Here is a 20,866-nt window from a genome sequence, read left to right on the forward strand (position 1 = left end):
ACAAATTCCAAAGTTGCTCAAAGTAGTCCTTCTGTCAATTGTTTGTCTGTCACTGATGGACGGTAGTGACTGACACATTGGTCATGAACTCAGTAGTACAGTGACTGCCAACTTCTGAAACAGTCGATTTAGTATTTCTGCTTACTGTACCGGGAAAATGCAAGTACTTGGACATTTCACCGGTTCTTGGTATTTTACTTTTTTGGATTAAACTTTTGAGAGGAAAGTAGCTTTAATTTTGATTAATAATTTTGAACTTGTGACCACTAAAACACCTTAACAATTCAAGGTCGGGGTCATTAGATTAAACAAAGAACAACTGCTACAATCTATGGCATAGGACTAAAACACATCTGATCATAAAATCGAATACGATCGGTCTCTCTAAACATCCAAAAGATTAGGGATAAACGCGAATGAGAGTTAACCAGACTGAGCCCAAAACTCTTCTACTTCAAAAATATTAAAGGTTGTATCGTACAAAAAATACCTCACAGATTTAGGATACTTCATCAATAGGAATCATGCATACAATCCCGCACTACGAAAATGCAATCAAAACTGACCACTAACACCAAAGATTCTCCACCAAATTCACCAAGATGGGCCTAAAAAGGGTCAATCGTCAACCCCAAGACAGTATTGTAAATGCACAAAATTAATTCTCTGTAAAACTAAAGGGGTCCGGGCCTGGAATCCGGCGCTAGCTAATGCGATGTCGAGTTGTTCGCGCGACGGTTTTGGCAAACTTTCAACTGTCACACGCATCGTACATGCCGACTGAAGTTAAACTTGTGCTGTAGTGATAGATGTGGGATATGCTAAGATATGTTTTTGAACTTTAGTGAATTAAATACGTAACGTGAGATTCCTTTTTTTTTGCCCGACGTTTCGGCCTATTTGCACCAATTGTGGTCATGTCATTTTGTACTTATCTTCTATTTTTTTTATTTGTGTCAAGATTTTGTGCTCAAACGAATGCTTAACCAATGACGTAAATTTAATTTTAAAAGATTTACTTTTTTTAACCTTTTTTTACACGATTCATATCATAAACATCGGATCGGTTGTTTTATGAGAATACTTACTGGTAATTCATAGTGCATCAAGTATTCATCTCTCCAATCTGAAAATAGAAACAGAACAAATTACAGAAATAAACCAAAAATCACTCAAATGTAAACCAGTAAACAATTTGTTTTTATTTTCGATCGACTTCAAAAAGGGAGATTGAATGTAAACAAAGCTATATTTGATGGGGTGATCCTTTGAAGTTCAAACACATACATTTTATTTATTATTTGTAGCTATAATCTGGTTCACTAGTTGGTAGTTTGGTTAAAGACACCTTCCGAATTGCCATTTTTATCTATTTCAATTCGGAAAAAGTGAGTCATTTTTGAGTGTTTTGGCCACACATAGATATTACTGCCATAAAACCGTTTTTTAACGTTTAATTTAAGAATAATTTTTGCGAAGCCAAAATTGTAGTAGTATATTTCGAGGTAACCTGGACTTTCTGAAATTGTTTAAGCAATTTTTTCACGATCTTCATATTTACACTGCACAAAATATAGCCTATCATATCTCCCAGTAGCCACCCAGCCCAAAGCGCGTTGCAAAGGAATTTCTATTCGGCGCGGGTCATATTAATCTCTTTCACATTTTCACGCTAGACTCCGGTTATTGCCAAACCTAGCAGCTAATAGTTGAAATTGTTCTGTTTTCATTAATACCTCATGCGAACTGATTTTGGCTTACTGCGGTAGTTTTGTACTTTCAATGAAGATTTTGCTGCTACTGGGTTTTGAACTTTTGATTAAAGGATGTTTTGGAACCTTTATGGAGTTTGCTACTCATGTATTTATTAAAACTTTTTATGTAATCCTTGTAAGCGAAATGTTTACCTGCCATTTGACACTCGGTTTGAAAAGCTTTCAGTTTGCAATGAGCTGATGTTATTTTAATGACGCTTTATGTAATAATATTTCTTATAGGCAAAATAATATAGTATCAATTTAATTTTCTTCGAAAGCAACAAATTAACCCAATTTTCTACGTAGGTATTTAGCAAAAAAGCAAAACAACCCCAAAAAAATCTAAACACCTATTAATTTTCTCGAAATGAGACCTGTTTTTTCGTAACCACAATTGGTCCGACCTTTTGGGTCCAATTTCGGTGGTTCCACATGGAGCTTCGAGGAAGGTACGGAGGGAAGGTACGAAGGTAAGCCACAGACCCTGGTTGTGCCACATCGTCAGTGACAGACTAGCGTGTCCAATAGTTTCCTTTTGCACGCACGTTCCATTTTAATTTGCTTTCCTTGGGCTTTTTGGTTTAATAATAATAGGTAGCGAGCAATTGTAGACGGTGGCGATTTAAGTTGAGGATATTCAATAACTATGTGTGTTTTTGTCAAGGTATCAAAATAATTATAAAGTTAATGAAGTTGAATAGGGGCTCAAAATCAGGACTTCATATCCTTTTATCATAGATTTGATTCAACATCATTGCATCATCTCCTTTTTGGGAAGTCGGTTGGACTTCCCAAAAAGGAGGAAGTTCTGAATTCGGATATTTTCTATGCAGTAGTAATTTAATTATGTAAGTATTTTTTTTATATAAATACTGGAAATAACAACGGATATATAACTGGAACAGATGATCAAGCTAGTACATTGATGCTTTGATTTATAAATCTCAATTATTTACAAAACAGTCACGCCATCAATCCCCCCAACACAGGAATAAAATACAAATTAAAGTCTTTACAAAGTTAAGCAGAAAAGCCACAACATTATTTACTATAAACTTATCACATTACCTCGTTTGCGATTCGGCGAAATAATAAAACAATATGATAAGCAGAATTCAATGTAACGTGAATCATAGCAACGATAGCCTGCTCCTGAGGTCAACACACGATTTAATAGTTTAAATAATACCTATATAATTATGTATTATAATTACGGTTTATCGAAAAATTTTGGCACAGGCAAAGCTATTGTACGTCACGCCTTGTTCTTTCTGATTTTATGAGAGTCAGTTTTGAAGGATAAGAAAATCCATATTATGTGGCTTTCTATTGTAAGTGAATTTAGTACAATAATTCTTGAAGAAAAGTGTATGTTTATTGAAGCTTAATTATAGTTTAGCTTCCGTTACTGTTTTTGTTTCACTAAATATCTTAACGTCACTATACGATTAAATTCAACTTCATTTTCTTAGCGCTTCATCTTACAATTTCTCTTGAAACACGAGTAGTTTCTTCAGCCAAATAATCAAGTACACATACTCCTACAAATTGTCGGCAAAGAACTACAGACTACAACACTAGCGCTGTCAAATGTTTACCAAGAACCTCCCTCCTATTTACCCTGTTATACAACAGACAATTACAGACTAAATTACTAATAGTATTGGCACAGCATAGTTCGGTATTTGCTCAGCGGGAATTAATTTTCGGCGTTCGGCGTCGCGATTTACTCTGCCTAAGATTGTGTGTGCTACTTTCACATCACTAAATGTTATTTACGTATGAATTTGAATTAAGGCTTTAATTTTGTGGTGTATAGGTGCAAATAAAGGAAATGGGAGTTTGAAATTCTCCAATTGTCAATTTTAACAGCCTTTTTTTTCAAAAGTTGATTAGACCCAAACTCATTCTCAAAAATCTTTTATTCAAACTTGGCTGCAAAACAGCACTTTCTGAACGTCAAAATTTACAAAAAACAGCCCCCAAAACGCCCACCCATCACCACTTCCTATGTGTTGTTGCTGGGAATAATTGGCGCAACAAACTCCCCAAAATTAAAAATACTTTAGATGATTTTGTTTCCCAAGTTTGAGGTTTAAGAAATCTAAGGTCACAGGTCAACAACACAAATCCATAGCGCATCGTAGCATTTCTCGGAAACATTTAACGCACGCACATTGCGCCAACTCTTTTATTATGTGGACAAAAAACCAGTGTGAGTGAGACGAAAAAAATCCGCAATCATTTGTCCATCAGATACAATGGTCCACCGTTACCCGCTATAATGCAGGATGCTAAATAATTACACATTCATACACAAATGTACGGTACTGTATTGAAAATGGCACACTTACTGTTTTGAAGAGCATTGCACTGTGATCTGACCGTTGTTAAATTGTGGAAAAATTCTCTCTTGTGTCGTTTTTTTTCTTGTTTTTGTTCGCTGCAGTTAAGATGTGGGTTAGCACACAATGAGTTCTCAGAGTGTGATTGATATTGTTATTTTAAGTGTTCTCGTTGAGTTTTTGTGCAAATGATAACTAAAGTTACGTGTTCTAGTAATTAGGAGGTCGGTTGTTGTAAGAAATTTCTGTCAGTTCACGATCACGATATGTCTTGCTGCCCAAGTAAGGAGGTATAGTTGATCCATTTAAAACACTCATACTCAGCTGCATCCAGTTAGACTGGAAGCCGAACCAAACATAGTTGGGAAAAGGTTAGACAGATGAAGATCTACAACGTACACCATAAAATCACCATCACAACACTAACCGTTCAGACATGACAAAAAAAATCTAGATGCTTCAGAACAGTTTTCAGAATAGCCATGCATATAAAATCCAGAATATTGTGTATACGTGTGGCGAGTGAGGCGTCCGCTTCGTCGAGTCGACGTCAAACGGTAATTTGACAAGCGACGCCGCAGCACACTGATATCTTCTGTACATTGTTCAGACATGGTATTGTGTCGCTAGGAAATTCTTTATGGATGTGTGTCTTTGCAGTTTAGTATAGGTAATTTGGAAAGGCGAATTTTCTTCTAAAAAAGGAAAAGGTTTGATAATTATTATCACCTACGTTGTGTCTGCTTATTTACTTTGCCAACTGGTCATGGATGTAATAACCTGGTCCTTTTTAAAATCATTACTGTAAACAAAGGACACGTTTACCAACAATAACTCAGCAGTGGATATCCAATGGCTGAAATAATGATGATGACATAATCCAATTTTAATACGGATTGAAACCAGATTGTAATCGTTCACGATTATAAAATCAATGTTCTAATAACAAAATTAAGTTAGATATTCTATTTCATGTAATAAAACATACACATGAGATAAGAAAAAAGTTCTAATATTTCCTAGAACGCACTAACATTATTTATTCCATATGCGTACCATGGTCTGATCTTTGTTCCTCTTCTAGGTATGTCTAAAAATAATCCATAAAAACAAAACAAAAGCTAGCCTTGAATTCATCCTAGACTGAAATAGCAAATTAGTCTGATATCATGTTTCTACTGCGTTCTCCCTTCAGCTACTTTAATAGACATAATTGCTATTACTCTGTTAAAAAGTCATTATTAATTTTCCTGGTTATCGCTCTATTAAGCCAGTTGGATGAGCGGTTTGGTATCATTGTTGCAACTATATTTTCTTTAATGTCTTTTTTTATGATTAGAGAGGAATTGATAGCACGTGCCATCAATTTAGGTTTATTTTAACTGTCAAAACTAACTGACTTAAAAGCTTACGAAGTTTTTCCAAATAATGTAGTTAAAGGTTTCGAATATAAATCTTCAAAATTTCAAGTTTTATAGGTGCAAGATTCTAAAGATTTGGTCTCATGGAGAAGATCCGTCAAGAAACTGGAAGAACCTGTCAGAAACTCCATGTCAATCGTAAACTTAAATTTACGGAAGTTTCTAGAAGTAAGGTTATCTTAGAACCTGTAAGTACTTATGTAGTTAAGACCGGAACAATGGAGCATGGAGTCGATGAAGCGAAACCTACACCAATTAATTGTCGAACCAGACAAAAGCAAAAGCTTGTTCAGGCCGCATTATTGCAATAATTCTCTCGACACCATCACACCATGACCCATACCACCCAACAAAGTGTTCGTTCCTAGAGTTCAATGTATACTGGGGGTGCCTCACTATACCATTGCTAGGTTGACCTCTAATGTCGTGGTAAATGGTCGGAGAGAGGGGTCTAGATACAGTGGGCCTTGCTCTCTACGCAGTATTGTCACCCATGTAGTTTTCTGCGCAGTGGTTGCGTATTGCAGGTAATGCAGTAAAACAATTGCTTCTGTTGTAACCAATTTATAAAGTGACATGAACAGCTGGTGTCCATAATATCTGTAGGTTACCTGATCCCAAAAAAGTTTTCCTGTAGTCTTCGTATATTATTTCAATTTGATCAAAACTAAAACGTCTGCCTCACAACATTTTCTGGGTGTTTTTACTGGGAAGATGAAGTGATGGAACAAACTTCTTTTCTTCTGGGCCAAATAGGACGACAGTTGATTCTGCAATTTGCGGGAACTCTAAAGAGACCTGCACCATTAGGGCAGCAATTTCCAGAATCCAATATCCCAGCTTTTGGCAGACCTTTCAATCTTACCAAAGAGAACAGAACTTTAAACATTTCAATACTTATTCTTCTGCCTACACTCACAACGCTAGCATGTGTGCAATGCGCGGGCGTTCCCTCGTTGCACTCATTATTAGATAATTCGAGTTAATCTGCGCAAGCGCACCAATAGGTGTGGGGTTCGCTGAACTGCTAATAAATTGGTCGAGTTGTTAGTTTAATGGCTTCATGCTTGTAGCAGTTAGTGGTAAACTGTTGTTTGTTACTGAGAACATTTGTCTTGGTACCTAGTTTTGAGGAAATACGACGAAATTATGGATTTAGAACAGCGCTTCTGTAAATTTTGGTCCACTTGCCGAAAATCCTTAATATTATTTATTTAAAGATTGACTGAATCACAAAAAAAAAATCTACGAAAGGTAAAATATTTTTTTTATACTAACCCAAAATGGAAGTGGGAAGTCCCCTAAAAATTATTTTAACCAGCACGGTAGCCAAATATTTGTGAACCGCAGTCAAGAACCGGAAAACAAATTAGTAGGTTGTTTGAATTTATTTAAGACATAACAAAAATTAAGAATCCCAAAAACGTGAGAAAAAAATATTATTTCCAAATGCGATACGTCAGACACTAAACTCAAAACGCATACCACTTACTCGCTAGTGCAATTCGTGCGCCAGTTCACGTTTACGTTTGACGGCCGTACAAATCCGCTTACGTTTCACGTGTTTACGTTACTGGTTACAGGCCGTTTGTTCTGGCTATTTGCTATTATTTATTGCGGATTTAAATGAGTATTCACTTTAATTGTTTGTTTGTGTTTGTGTTTGTTGGAGTGTGTTGTGAATGTGTGGGGTTGATAGTGCTGCTAGTAGTTTTAAGCAGGTTTCACTATAATTCTAAGACCTATAGCACTCAATTTAATCCAAAAAAATATACGAAAAATTCAGCGTTACTACCTATTTAACGCTAATATACCAATCTTGCATTGTACTTTAGCATAATCTGAAATATTTCACATAAAAATCGCAAAAATAAATATCAACTACGAACCAATATTTAAACACATTCGTTTAATAAATAAAATTTATTCTTTAAAACTGTGCAAATGTTATTACCAAAAAACAATTTCTCCATCCATCGAATCGCGTTCAAACAATAAAAAAAATCATAAAAAAGTACAAAAAAATAAATAAAATAACAATCGAGTGGTTTTCACAAACATTTCGCCGCATAACTTTTATACGTGCGGAAAATAAACGCAACAAAAACGCTCAACAATCGCAGATGCCACGCTTGAGATGGACGCAAATAAACGCAGAATTTACGACGTGCCCCGCACGTGGTATTTACTGTAGCTCAAGTTTTTTTTATTGGCACAATAAGTGATGGTATTGTTTCGTGTTTTATGCAATTAAGTGTATTTATGTATGTAGGATTTTGTTTATTGCGTTTGTGTTTAGTTTTGAATGGTGATCCATTGGTTATTTATTGTGGTCTAGGAAGCTAGTATTTATAGTCATTTATAGAAGTTATACCTAGTATGAAGAGTCACTGTTTTGTTTAAGTGACTATTAAACGAATCTAATCTCTAAAACTATGAGACAAAAAATAGCCGCTTTAGCTTAAAAAAAAAGTTTAGGTATGATACATAAACATATATTTCCAGCTGTATAATTTAATTACTTTGAAAGCAAAGCAAATACATATTAAGTAGAATTTTCTTGTGCCTTCCACCCACCTTTCAACCTTTCAACTGAAAGCTGTTAAGAATAAAATCTATTTTAAGTTATATTTGCTCCAAATTCCATACAGGATGCATTTCTCTTCATAACTGCCACTCATCATAAAACAAATAAAAGTCCTGCAAAGAAAATGAGATATTCAGTCAAAAATACTACAATTTAATAACACATGTAAACTCAATCCTTACACATAATAAGTGTCTGTCTGTCAGTCATCAAACGATTTCTCGGAAACGTAACACGACAAAGGATTGTCACTTTGTGCCGAATTTGGTTTTATGGACGATAAATTATATGAGGAGACGAAATTGCGAAGTCGCGAACGAATTAAAAATAATTTCGGGGCTTCAGTTATTGTGTAGCTTAAAACAGATTGAGTTAACTGTACTTTAACGTCACGAAAATGACGTCTTTAAAGTTTATTTTATTTTTTATTCCTTTGTGGACTGAAGAGCTGCTGCATTTAGTTATGAAAATATAGGTAGGTATATTCCAATACTGTGTTTTTGACAAAAATATTTTTTGACGACTCCTTTCAAAAAACTTGTCTGATTTCACCCCACCTCATTTTTCATCATCATCATCACCTGCTTAGTCTCATATGCCCGTTTTCACCAACAACCTCTTACCGTTTCCCTATCTAAATGCTACTTTTAGTAAGGATCCCTCCCAATTTGACACCTACCTAAATTCATTTTCACCACACTTGTACATGGATCCCTTAAGTAAGTGACAGATTACTAGTTCTACAAACGATAATGCAAAGTCGATATTTTATCGATAAAATGATTTTTCTGGACTTCTTAAGAAATAAATGTCTATCGAGTATATATTACTTAAGCCTGTGAGTTTTTTTTCTTGTGATGTTATTTTAATTTAACTTAAACTACATTACGCTATGTTTTATGCAATAAAACAGTAAAGAGGTTTTCTATAGGTGAATTTTTACCTATGTCATTCGCGCGTTTGTCAAATTGACTGATGTGTATGTGTACATAGAGTGAGGTTAATTTTGGGTTTATTATTGTTGAATAGATAAGTTTATTTTGGCAGAGAAGAGAACACGAGGATAAACCTTTCTTGCAGAAGAAAAAGACAAGCTAGTGAAATTGCTGACGTCTCATAGAGACACAATATTAAACAAAAAATGGATGGGACCACGAACGAAGCCAAAAACAAAGCTTGGATCCAGTCACAAATAGTTTTAATGCGACAGGAACCCTTTACAGGTAAATGTGAATAATATCTGTGTATAATAATATAGTGTATTAAGATATTTCCGTACAACTGTGTTCCTTGTTTTACTGTCGGTTTCATTGTATTTTTGTTCTCCATGAGTTGATGGATTTAAGTATGGGGTTAAAATTATATATTTATTTAGTTTCAGGTGGTGCGAGAAATTGGAAAGACGTGTAAAAACATGCTGCGCCCAGCCCACCTCAAATTGAATTGGTGCAGGAGGATGATGATAATGTTTGGTACATCATATGAGGACTAATATTAAAATATTTGTTTACTATCTTTGTTTTAATTTACATAATTTATTATGTTCAATGTTAGCCTACTTCTTACCTCCAGAGGGTATCCCCTATCACCTAGGAGATAGGCTCCTCCATATTCACCATTTTCGAATCATTGGTATCTACTGCAGTTTTGGTATTTAAGGCCTATTCAAACCTGAGCGATATTCGCTGCCGCTGTGGGTAGAGGTAGATACTGCGCCGGTTTCGCTCAGGTATTTAGTATCAAGTATAGTTACCGGCACGGATATTGAGCTCTCGGCGGAAGAGTGGGGATCGCTTTGCGCACTGTACACAAGGCAATAAACCAATAAATGGCTTCTGCGCAGGTGAAGGTCAGGGCTCAATATCCGTGCCGATAACTATACCGCGGCTAGAGCGACCTGAGCGATATCCACTGCCGCTGTGGGTAGAAGTACATACCGCGCGGCAGCAGCGGCATGCATCCCGAACATCAACAGTAATATTAACGCATACCCACTGGGTTTCTCTGTCGCAGGTGGTAGCGAATACCGCTTAGGTCTGAACAGTCATATTACCGCATACCCACAGGGTTTTCTCTGCCGTAGACGGTAGCGAATACCGCTTAGGTCTGAATAGGCCTATAGTTGTCCCGGCCACCGCGAAACTACATCAGTGATTACCAGATTTGCATCTGTTATGGTCAGTATATTTATGGACATGCAGGACTTCCTATTTTTGAATAATTCAGCGACATCACGACCTAGCAAGTGCATTCATAGCAAGTGATAACCTATAATCTTATAAAAAAGTCATGATCATCGTACTTTTTTCTCAGACATCTGCTCTTTCACGTAAGATAGGTACGTGGTCTTCTAATGATTATTATTTTACATATCCACAACCTCCACAGCTTCTAAACTTTCTAAAAGTTTACGTTTCATTTTTTTTTTGCTTTTTAAACATGGTATTTTTGGTGTTACATAACATATAAAGGTACATTTCACTATCCATCGCCAGAAACGGTTCAAAATATGTTTGTATTCTGTAATGATAATGATAGGAGTTGTTTAAGCAGGCATCAATCGGGCTCCCAAGTTTAAGTGAAATTTTAAGGTTAAAATTGACACCTAGGCTTTGGTGAAAATGAAATTCTTATTAAGTGTTCCGTAAATGCTCCCTAAATTTAGGTATTCGTTGGTGAAAACGGGCAATAGTCTCATATCAGTCCTGATACTAGACTGATTGTCAGACTTTCTGGCTTCTGATGACGACGGCCAAAGATGTTCAACAGACAGCTGGGGAACGCAAAAAAAATAGCCTTCATCACACAGCTCTCACAGCACAAATTCAAATATTTTAGCAGTAATATATCGTGTACAAGTGAGAAGTGACCAGCCGTCATGGCACGTATCGAATTCACTGTAGGAAGCAAGAGTATTACGACTGACTCGTATTTTTCGTGCTTCCAGTGTTATTTGTATGGCAAATACTTTATTCCATAACTTTTGTAAAGGTTCCGTATATTGTATTTTAAATACGCGATTGAGCAAGATATTTTTTGTTACATAAATGTCATGACAGTAGTTAAAATAATACTTAGTTAAAACTTGTAAACTTGGGATTAATCATCATTTTGTATTAAATATTTTTTTTCACCAAACATAAATGTTATAAAATACGAATTACCATTTACACACTTTTGGTATTTGAATCCCAAAGTTCTTGTACAGTACTGTTATTCATAAAGTTATCCCATAAAGACTAAGTTGTAAGAAAACACGGCTTTCCATTCAAATTCAGCACATAACAAATGCAAATGATGACGAAACATAAATTACTATTGTGAAGAAGCTGCAGGCTTTGGGTTTAACTGAAATTTCAAAGAACGTAATATGCAGTAAAAAAGTACCGTTTACTTACTTTGAAACATTATTAACAGTCATTCGTAAATGAGTCATAATGATTAGGAATTCTTCATAAAATATTTTCTTTATATTGTAATTTTAATCGTCTCTTTGAAAAAGGTTTTATTTCTAAACTTGTGGAACCCAAAATTAACCGGTGCAATGTAAACTCTACATCGTGACGAATCGCAAAACGCACGAAAAATTTAACTAAACGCGGCGCTTTTGATGTTCAAATTATTATTTTTGGTTTATTGACCGTAAACGGTTGCTACTTGTTGGTTATCGCAACCTTCCTGGCTTTATTAGTTTTGTGGCAGTAATTTGAGTAACTGTTTGGACTCTTACAGAAGTCTGTCGTAAATGTTGGGGTTACTGAATTAGTACAGATAAGGAAATTGTTGTGTTTGATTGCTCGTTGTTCCATCAGAGTCACTTGTATTTTGTGTACGATGAGTATTTCAACAAATACAATAAACTCGACAAATCACATGGAAAATGCTTTGAGATTGCACAAGAGCTATAAAATATTGAAGATAAACCCACAAGAGAATATCTACAAAACAACACTGACGAAGTTTAAGATAAACAAACAGTACCCAAAGATGAAGTCAATCCTCAAAATATTGATAGAATTGCACCAGATTTATAAACGGGAACAGTGTCATCTCCTACAGCATCCCACGACCACAATTCATCTTCAATTGACGCTTGCTCGCACGCAACAATCCGTTTTACGTTTATCTGTCCCACATCAAAAGGAAAATTTCCTTTTGACTCATGTACTACTGAATCATACGTTTCACTTATAACCTTTACTGTTGTTAGTGTTTCAAGCGGAACTAATAGTTCTGTGGTCGAAAGTATAGTATTTATTTTCAATGCATCAGCTACTTTTTTCTCATTTGCAATGTCGGTTATTTCTATTTTTGGAACTTCTGTCACTACAGCTGTATCTATGCTAACGATGACGTTACCATCTGCCTAATAATTTCTCTGTCTTAACAAATATGTTTCCTCTTCTAAAATCTTTTGACTTAGAACTTTATGGTCAGCGCATTTGCTATGTAATAATTATTCGTAACGTTAGTGGTATGCTTTAGCTCACCTCTGGAACTACTGGATCGATTCCAGAAATTCTCTAAAAACCACAATTTTTCCTGCTATAACTCAAAATTACGTCCTGACATCATAAATGACACCGCAAATGAAAGCTATTATTGATATTTTTATAAACAGATCATCCACTAAGAAACCCAGTGTACTCATATTCTGACTTCAATACAGTTTCAAGGAACTTTCTGAATAGTTAGTAGGTAATGTTTAATTGTATCATTTGGTTTGAAACACGCGATTTTTTTCCGAGAACTTGAGTTAATTTTTCCTCATTCTGAAAACTGCGGGGGATTCCGCTGATGACTCTAATCATATATGTGATAGTGACTAAACGTGGGCAGCGTTGCATGTAATTGTGCTTAGTGAGATGTACCTAACATGATTTATTGCACTTTTTCCTGTATATCATGAGGTTTTCAGTACTTTTTGGTATAGTCAATTAATTAACGGGTATTTTTTTTGCAGATATCGATGCGAATCGTCGAGGACGGGAACGCCTGGCAAGTGATGGTGGATGCCTATAAGTGATAGTGTCGCGGTCCTCTGTCATGAGGTGTCGAAGAAGACGAAGAAGAATTTGTTATTCTGAATAAGTTTGTATGCACTTTCTAAGTATATCTTAGACACCATTGGCTGTGTTTCGGATGGCACGTTAAACTGTAGGTCCCGGCTGTCATTGAACATCCTTGGCAGTCGTTACGGGTAAGTCAGAAGCCAGTAAGTCTGACACCAGTCTAACCAAAGGGTATCGGGTTGCCCGGGTAACTGGGTTGAGGAGGTCAGGTAGGCAGTCGCTTCTTGTAAAGCACTGGTACTCAGCTGAATCCGGTTAGACTGGAAGCCGACCCCAACATGATGGGAAAAAGGCTCGGAGGATGATGATTAAAATTTTTCCGTACACACATACCAATCAATTACACTTTCCAAATTTCATTATTTTTAACCCACAAATCACTATTGACACTCCTGTACATAATCCCCTAAGAATGTCATTTAAACATCCATTGTCATAATACACGATAATCAATCATTTATCTTATGATATCTAGCCACTATCTCCACCTTTTTCAAGTTACATGACCAAACCCTTGATTCATATAACCAAGTATCGCCTAGCTCTACCTGAAGTCCTGTGGTCTCATCTTAAGAGCTAAAGGTATTCAACAAGAGTATTATAGATCCTTTGACTAACTTGACCATCTATACCACTTCAGTTGTATAATTTTGCACGGTTTGCAACTTTTTTATATTTTATATTTAGCTGTGTACTAATAATGTTGAATGATATGCATCATCAAAATTATGCAGAAATTGTGATAAGCAATGAGTTAATTGTCATCTGCAGAGCCTTTTACCAAATATGTTGGATTCGGCTACCAAATTCAGCTTAGTACCAAAGGTGCACCCCAATACTCCTTAGTAAGACTATTATACCTGGCTTCATGGTGGGACCAGATCTTGCCAAGACACAAGACTGTTTAAACATTTTCAAGTGTTAAGAGAGAAAATTACTTCAGAGACTAAAATACCTATTCTGCTATCATTGGAGCAAATTAAGTCCTTAATAACAGTAATAATGAAGGTGATAACGGTATCTCTTAACCTCCGACTCCTGACACTTGCAGCGGTCGTAAAAACCGGCCAAGTGCGAATCGAACTCACCCACGATAGAGGTTCCGTACCATTATTTGTAAAACAAGCAAAAACTTCACTTTTTGTATGGAATCCCCCCAATTTATATTACTTTATTCTACTTTTCAGTAGGTATTTATTATAAAATATTTATAGCGGCAACAGAAATACAGTCATCATCGGTGCAAACAACTGTCTACCTATCACGATTCTTGAGAGGGCTAGGGTTAGCATGGTGATGGACAGACGAGCAGCGAAGTCCCAGTAATAGGGTTCGTTTTACCCTTTACGGAACTCTAAAAACTAGCATGAAGACTACGGCCATTACAAAATGTTTTTTATTTAATTACTTAAGTCTAACAAGATAGGAGATTGTTTACAAGCCAGTTATTAATTCCGCAGTCTAATGATTAGCAATTAACAACGCCCAGTGGGTTACGGCTATTGTTTATAAAATAAACGATTATAAATATTAGCTGAAATTATAATAATGGCAATTTGATATTCGCAGCACGAAGAAAAATAATGATTAAATAAGCATTTTGGGGCTTACTCCACAATATGGATCGGTAAATATAAATCGCATCTATTTTGTGATAAAAATTTAAATCGATTTATTTATTTTAGCTACATTTTTAATACAAAGATTTTTTACGTAGATATGTCTTTAAAATATGATTAAATTAACTACGCAATCGTATATTATGACCAAAAAATACAAGTAACGCCATCTACCGGTCGCTTATAAAGACCAGTGTATGCACATAATTGCGATTTAAACATAATAAGTACGGAAAGTAAACACTAGTCGACCTCGGGTTATCGAACTGTAGTACTACGAATACCTACTCGTATATACCTACTCGAACGATAAACATTATTTTATATTGGCAAGCGTATTTGCTTTATTTTTATGTTAAATGGACTGGTTAAATATAAATAGGTAGTGTAGGTATGTGTAGCGGTCACTAACTCCCATGATAACGGGGTTGAACCTTACTTTTTATAGTGCTATCCTTAGGTAGGTTCAAAGACTTATTTAGTAATGAACTTTTATTATGTATGGTTCCGTTTTATAGTGCCTATTTGTTTAAAATAAAAACGATCGTACATTTAAAAGCAAGACATTGACTTTTACATCAATCTAGAGGTAAAAGTCGGTGACGCGAGGTTTCTTGGCCTTTTTAATAGTTTTTGAAGTCTTATTCACTCTTCAGATAAATGTATTTTTCTAAAGCTAGATAAAGTAATTAGTAAATAATTACTTAAATATTATTTACAATAACAATAGTATGCTTTACCTCCACATTCATTCAGCTGGTATTCTAACAGCAATTGATTAGTGCGAAAAATCACAATTTGCACGGTGTTTGTTATTGTTAACTGTTTGATTAGGTTCAAGGATTTAACTAAAGGTGATTGCTAATTAAGGTTCTAAGTGTTTACAATTTACGCACTCGTATGTGCGCGATTTTGAAGCGAATTTCTGGAATTAAAATAGGCCTCAGTCTCATAGACTTTTTTTTCTTGTGAATTACATGTCAAATGGGTTTTATTTGTTTAGAAAAAAAAACGCTAAAAAGAAGGATAAGTAAAACCTCTCCATGAAGAAACTTTGCAAAAAGTTTGAAATAAAATCAACATCACTTAGGTATATTTTTTTCAGTTACTTCTATCATTACACCGCAAACTTATGTATAATCGACTCATATATGATTTCGCAATAATATAATAATATTATGTCATGTCAGCAGACTTTCACAGCGAATAAATAAGTTGGTTTTTCCTCACATTCACACCGCGATCACCTGAGTATCGTACCATCGATGCGCGTGCGCTTATTGCGTTGTATTTTTTCTCATTCGCTGACGTTTATTTACATCCCTTAAAGTTATATATAGATCTAGATAGATATGGAAAAGTTTACTTTTAATCTCCTTGATTTTCGGTTCAAAACATCGAGGAAGTGTGTTAGTTAATATTTTGAATGGCAATTAGAATTAATAGATACTGGTTTTTTATGTAGGTACATCACGCTGTTTCAGGTTCATCTTTAGTTTTTATTAGTATTTATTTTATTACCTACCTAAACATTTATTTGTGGACTCAGGTGTGTCTATGTCAATTTTTTATGATTAGTAGGTAAAGTTCATAGGTTGTGTGTGATTAATTATTACATCACTGAAAATCTAAGTAACTTTCTGAAAACAGAACATGTTAAAAATTAGAATCTGAATTCATTCAGAATCCAGTTATAATTACTTAGTTATAGTGTGTAGGTGTAACATCAAATAATCGTTGGAGTTATCCTATTGAGAAAAACATGTTTTTCAATATTTACTAAACTAAAAAAAATATTGCTATCTATGTCAGTTTGGTTGCGGTTTCGCGCCGTGAGTAATAAATTATACACAATACTTGTTTTTGTATTCACGCTGTAAATATTGATCTGTTGTATTTACGAGATTTTCATATTCTACGTATTAATAATAATAGTTTGAGAACTAAGATGTTTTGTATGCGGAAGTTTTTCATTGCTACAATTTAGTTCGTTTTGTGGGTAGTTTTATGCGTTCTCGTGGATGGCAGGGAATGTTGTTTTCGTTTGTAAAATTGCAACATGATTTTTCACGTGTCTTGGAAGTTTGTTTTCTGTCATTTTTGTGGGAAAGCTTTTATTTTTTATAATTGTCTAAAGCTTTGATTTAGCAAAGTCATGGTCATATATGGACTACTTTAGAATATTACGTCAACAACTACGAAAGCTGAAACTGATAAGCTCTTTTTCAAGAAAGGTGTAAAAATTTCTTCCCGAGGACAAAGATCTCCTATAACTTATTCCACTACTAAATAGCTATAACAGTAGATAATAACTTGGGTCGCGGAACACATCTTTTGAATTGAAATTGTTGCTCACGTATTTTGTAATTTTGATTTTTGTTAATTGACTTTAATTGTTGACTGCACTATAATTTCACAACATTAAAATTTTTAGAGGACCTAAGATTAATCCAGAAGTTTTTCTGACCACAATTACTTACTAAAACAAAATGTCTACTTTCCCTTAAAGTCCAGCTCTCAAGCTAACGAGAGCTGCGAGTGTCAAGCCGTCGAAAGTGTAGACACAGGCGACAGCGTATATCGTGCTGTGTAATAATACTTGCAATTAGAGCAAATAGCAGTTGCAAGTGTCATCGCGCCCGCTCTACGCGTAACGTGACACGACTCGAGTGTCGGGCGGTGCACTGTGGGGCCATATGTGGAAAAAAAATGTTTTTTGTTTTGGTGGAATGGTTTAACGGAAATTGAATATGATGAATGAATAGAAAGAGGATAGTGATTATTCGTTGAAAGCTAGACCTAAGTTAGTTAAGAAGACCAACCAACTCATTTATTTATTTTGCAACATAATAGGCCAGTGAAGAGCTGTTTTAAGAATAAGGCTTTCACATGCCTATCCCACTCTGTCGCATTTCCGCAAAGAATGCACTCGATAAATGAACGAGGGCATTAAGAAATGATTTTATAGAAATGATTAATATGAAACCTAATCTACTAAATTATTCCTTTGCTACTTCTACAAGTATCATAAAGAAAAAGAATCCAAATTCTCATAAAACACAACACACAGCATAAAAGAGCACAATACAAACAAAACTTTCGCTTTTCTACAAAACAAAACCTTGACAAAGAGAAACAAAAATAAAAATAAAATTCTTTTTCCTAACACATGTCGCGTTGCCCACAGTGCGCGGTCTCTAGCGACGACTTACGCCATAATCTGTCTTGCTATTCAGCTCAAAGCTACCGTATTCAGGTACATTCTTGAAATTCAGACTCTGAATGTAGAATTTCAGAGGACATTTCCAGTACTGGTTTAGCAAGATATTTTTTGTTTTTACCTCTTACATTTTTTCTTGGTTCCTTTTTTGAAATTGAAGGAGTTCAGTCTGAGAGTTTGTGGTATAAGGAGTACCTATGTGTTGGATTGTGATGCGGAGTTTTAGAAATTATGGCGTTTAATGATTGTGTTAAATTGTATGAGAATTACTAGGTATGTTTTTTTCAGTTATTTAACTGTAATATATTAGCGGTTTTCCTCTTGTTCACCTTTGATACTTATTGCGAGTTCGATGATTCAGTGCGTTCTTGAACATTGAACAATAACAACATTTGTCAATATTAGTGACTGTTGACCTATCTTTAGATTAGGCCAAAGCGCTCTCGGACTTTGATTTACAGCTACTTACACAGATGTTAGCACAGTTTATATTACTATTAATAAACCTTATATTTATTTCACATTTCCATATTCTATTATTCATAAACAATAGTCATGAGTCGCTTTTAATTAATAAATGGAACGTATTTTGTTTTTACAGCTATCAATAATTGCGGTTTCCAGCATTCTTACTGGGTAGGTATTATATGGGCGAGCGGCATGATCAAACGTTCGCCGACAAAGAACACTTAATGAAATAGAATCGATAACTAAATTCTGGAATGTTTTGGTCGTTTTAAATTTGAATTTTTGAGGAAACTTAATTATAAATGATCATAAATTTATTATTTTTCGAAACTGTGATTGTGTTTTCTAGAATTAATATTTAATTTATTGTATGTAAGACTCTTTTCATGTTGATATTATAAAACGTAGAAACGTTCGATCTCACAAAAAATTACACCACATTTTTTCTTACCAAAGACGTCTATATTTACAAGCTATGTTTATAAATGTAGGCATAAACTTAAACGGCATTAACAGTCACATCTGCGTGAAATATTTGCTCAAGTACGAGTGAGTCACTGCACAGCTGCGGTAGTACCACATTAACAGATAGTCATTTTAATTTAATCTCTACACGCAATTGTTGGAAAACTGTGCTGTTTGTAATTGTTTACATTAACATTTATTGACTTATCTCTGTGACCTTATTATCTCCTGGTACTATTTATTGCTAGACTAGCCCATCTTTTATATTTTATGGCGTAAAAGGTGTTAAATTGCATATAGTTTGTACCGACAAGTATGTCCTGATATAAAAGCTTATTTCGAAAGGCCTCGTGATAAAACAAAATTATTTAAACCTATTTAGTTAAAGACAAGCATGCTACAATTATTATGCTGTGGTGAAAAAAAATAGGTTTCACTTTTTTGTCAATATAAAAAGATAGATTTATACATTTTCAAAACTTCTAAGGGTAACTCAATTGAGATAGAGAGCCTATTTGAATAGTCACAATCTAAGTTATATTCATTACTGTTCCAATTATATGATTCAGATAATTACCAATAAATCTCTACCACAACGCACAAGCTTACCTCAAATTGTAAAACTGCGTACACAAGCCCTGGGTGCTAATTTAGCAAATGAAATCTAAACTCGGTCAGTCCGCGAGTGTGGATTACTCATGAACATTACACTCTTGTTGTGGCAAAAGGACCAAACGGGAACTTAGGACCAAAAGTCCGTTTTGGTATTAATGGCGCGGGGCTGGGTAGAAATTTGTGGGTTTTAATGCGCAGTTAAGATGGTGTGGTATTGTAAATGTTATTTTCTTAAGTTATTGGTGCGTAAAATTGTGATTAAATATATTTTGTCGTGATTTTTTGAGATACAAAGAATAATATCAAATGGTCTAAATTAAAATTCTGAAGAAATATTTCAGATACTTTTTTTTGCAGATAACTCCGATAAAAAGGGTGACCATCTTTGGGGAAAAACAAGATATGTATATTACGTATGTAAGGGTATGTGTTTATATGAAGGTATGTTAGCGTGTGAGTGTGTGAGTAATTCCTGGATTAGCCTGCAGTCAGGAAGAGAGTTAAGAACAATAATTAGTGCCAGGTGTTAACATTTCCTAGTAAATCTCTATTTTACTTAGTAACTCGTAATATTCTAGCCTTGTTGTTATTTTCCACACTATGAATGGGGGAAATAAATTATTTATGACGATCGTATCTCTTGTAATTAAGTGTAATATTATTAAAATATGCTTCTGTTGTGGTGTTATGGTTAAATCCGAAATAGAAGTAACTTCCTTTTGCAATTGTTTTTTATTTATTTACTTACTGAAAATGCGTGTTGCATCAACCTTTAAAAACAACGTCATTTTATATATTTTTCCTGTGTCATTGACCTTAGATAACAGGATAGTTTAATCAATTAAAATCATGCATTGATCTAAAAGGATAAAATTAATATAATGATATTAAATTAAACAAGCAACAAAAATACTTAATCCCTATTCAAATTTCCATCTTTAATCAGGTCTTAATATTTGTTATCGTTACAGCAATTTATTTACGAAGTTGTGTTGCTAACCATATGCGTCTGCGCAGTTTGATGCACCATCTGACAAGATCTGTTTTCCGTCACCATGGTGATGATCAAAACAATCGAGGATCACAATGCCGAGTTAATGCCATAAAACAGGATTAAGGCCATAAATAAATTGGCAACATTTTAAAGGATTACTCAGACACACACACACTTTTGAAATCGTGTGTGCTATGTGTATGTGCCAGTTAAAATTTTCATTTTCAATTGTATTTTGTAAGCTGTTTTAGTAATTTAAGTTTTGTTTTGTACTTAGTAGACTAAATTAGACTCGGTCAAAGT

The 20,866-nt window shown here is 34.7% G+C and overlaps 1 protein-coding gene and 1 long non-coding RNA gene across 2 annotated transcripts in view; one reads left to right on the forward strand and one right to left on the reverse strand.

Annotated features, from left to right (window-relative positions):
• LOC110382414 (nucleoporin SEH1) overlaps window positions 1-20,866 on the reverse strand; it is a 383,605-nt gene that overhangs the window by 130,856 nt on the left and 231,883 nt on the right. The window lies entirely within an intron of this gene.
• LOC135117891 (uncharacterized) lies at window positions 8,696-10,809 on the forward strand. The gene is made up of 2 exons (XR_010277225.1): window positions 8,696-9,333; window positions 9,486-10,809. It is a non-coding gene; the product is annotated as an uncharacterized LOC135117891 (long non-coding RNA).

Source organism: Helicoverpa armigera, chromosome 15, assembly GCF_030705265.1.
Source record: "Helicoverpa armigera isolate CAAS_96S chromosome 15, ASM3070526v1, whole genome shotgun sequence".
In the NCBI taxonomy this organism is placed as follows: domain Eukaryota; kingdom Metazoa; phylum Arthropoda; class Insecta; order Lepidoptera; family Noctuidae; genus Helicoverpa; species Helicoverpa armigera.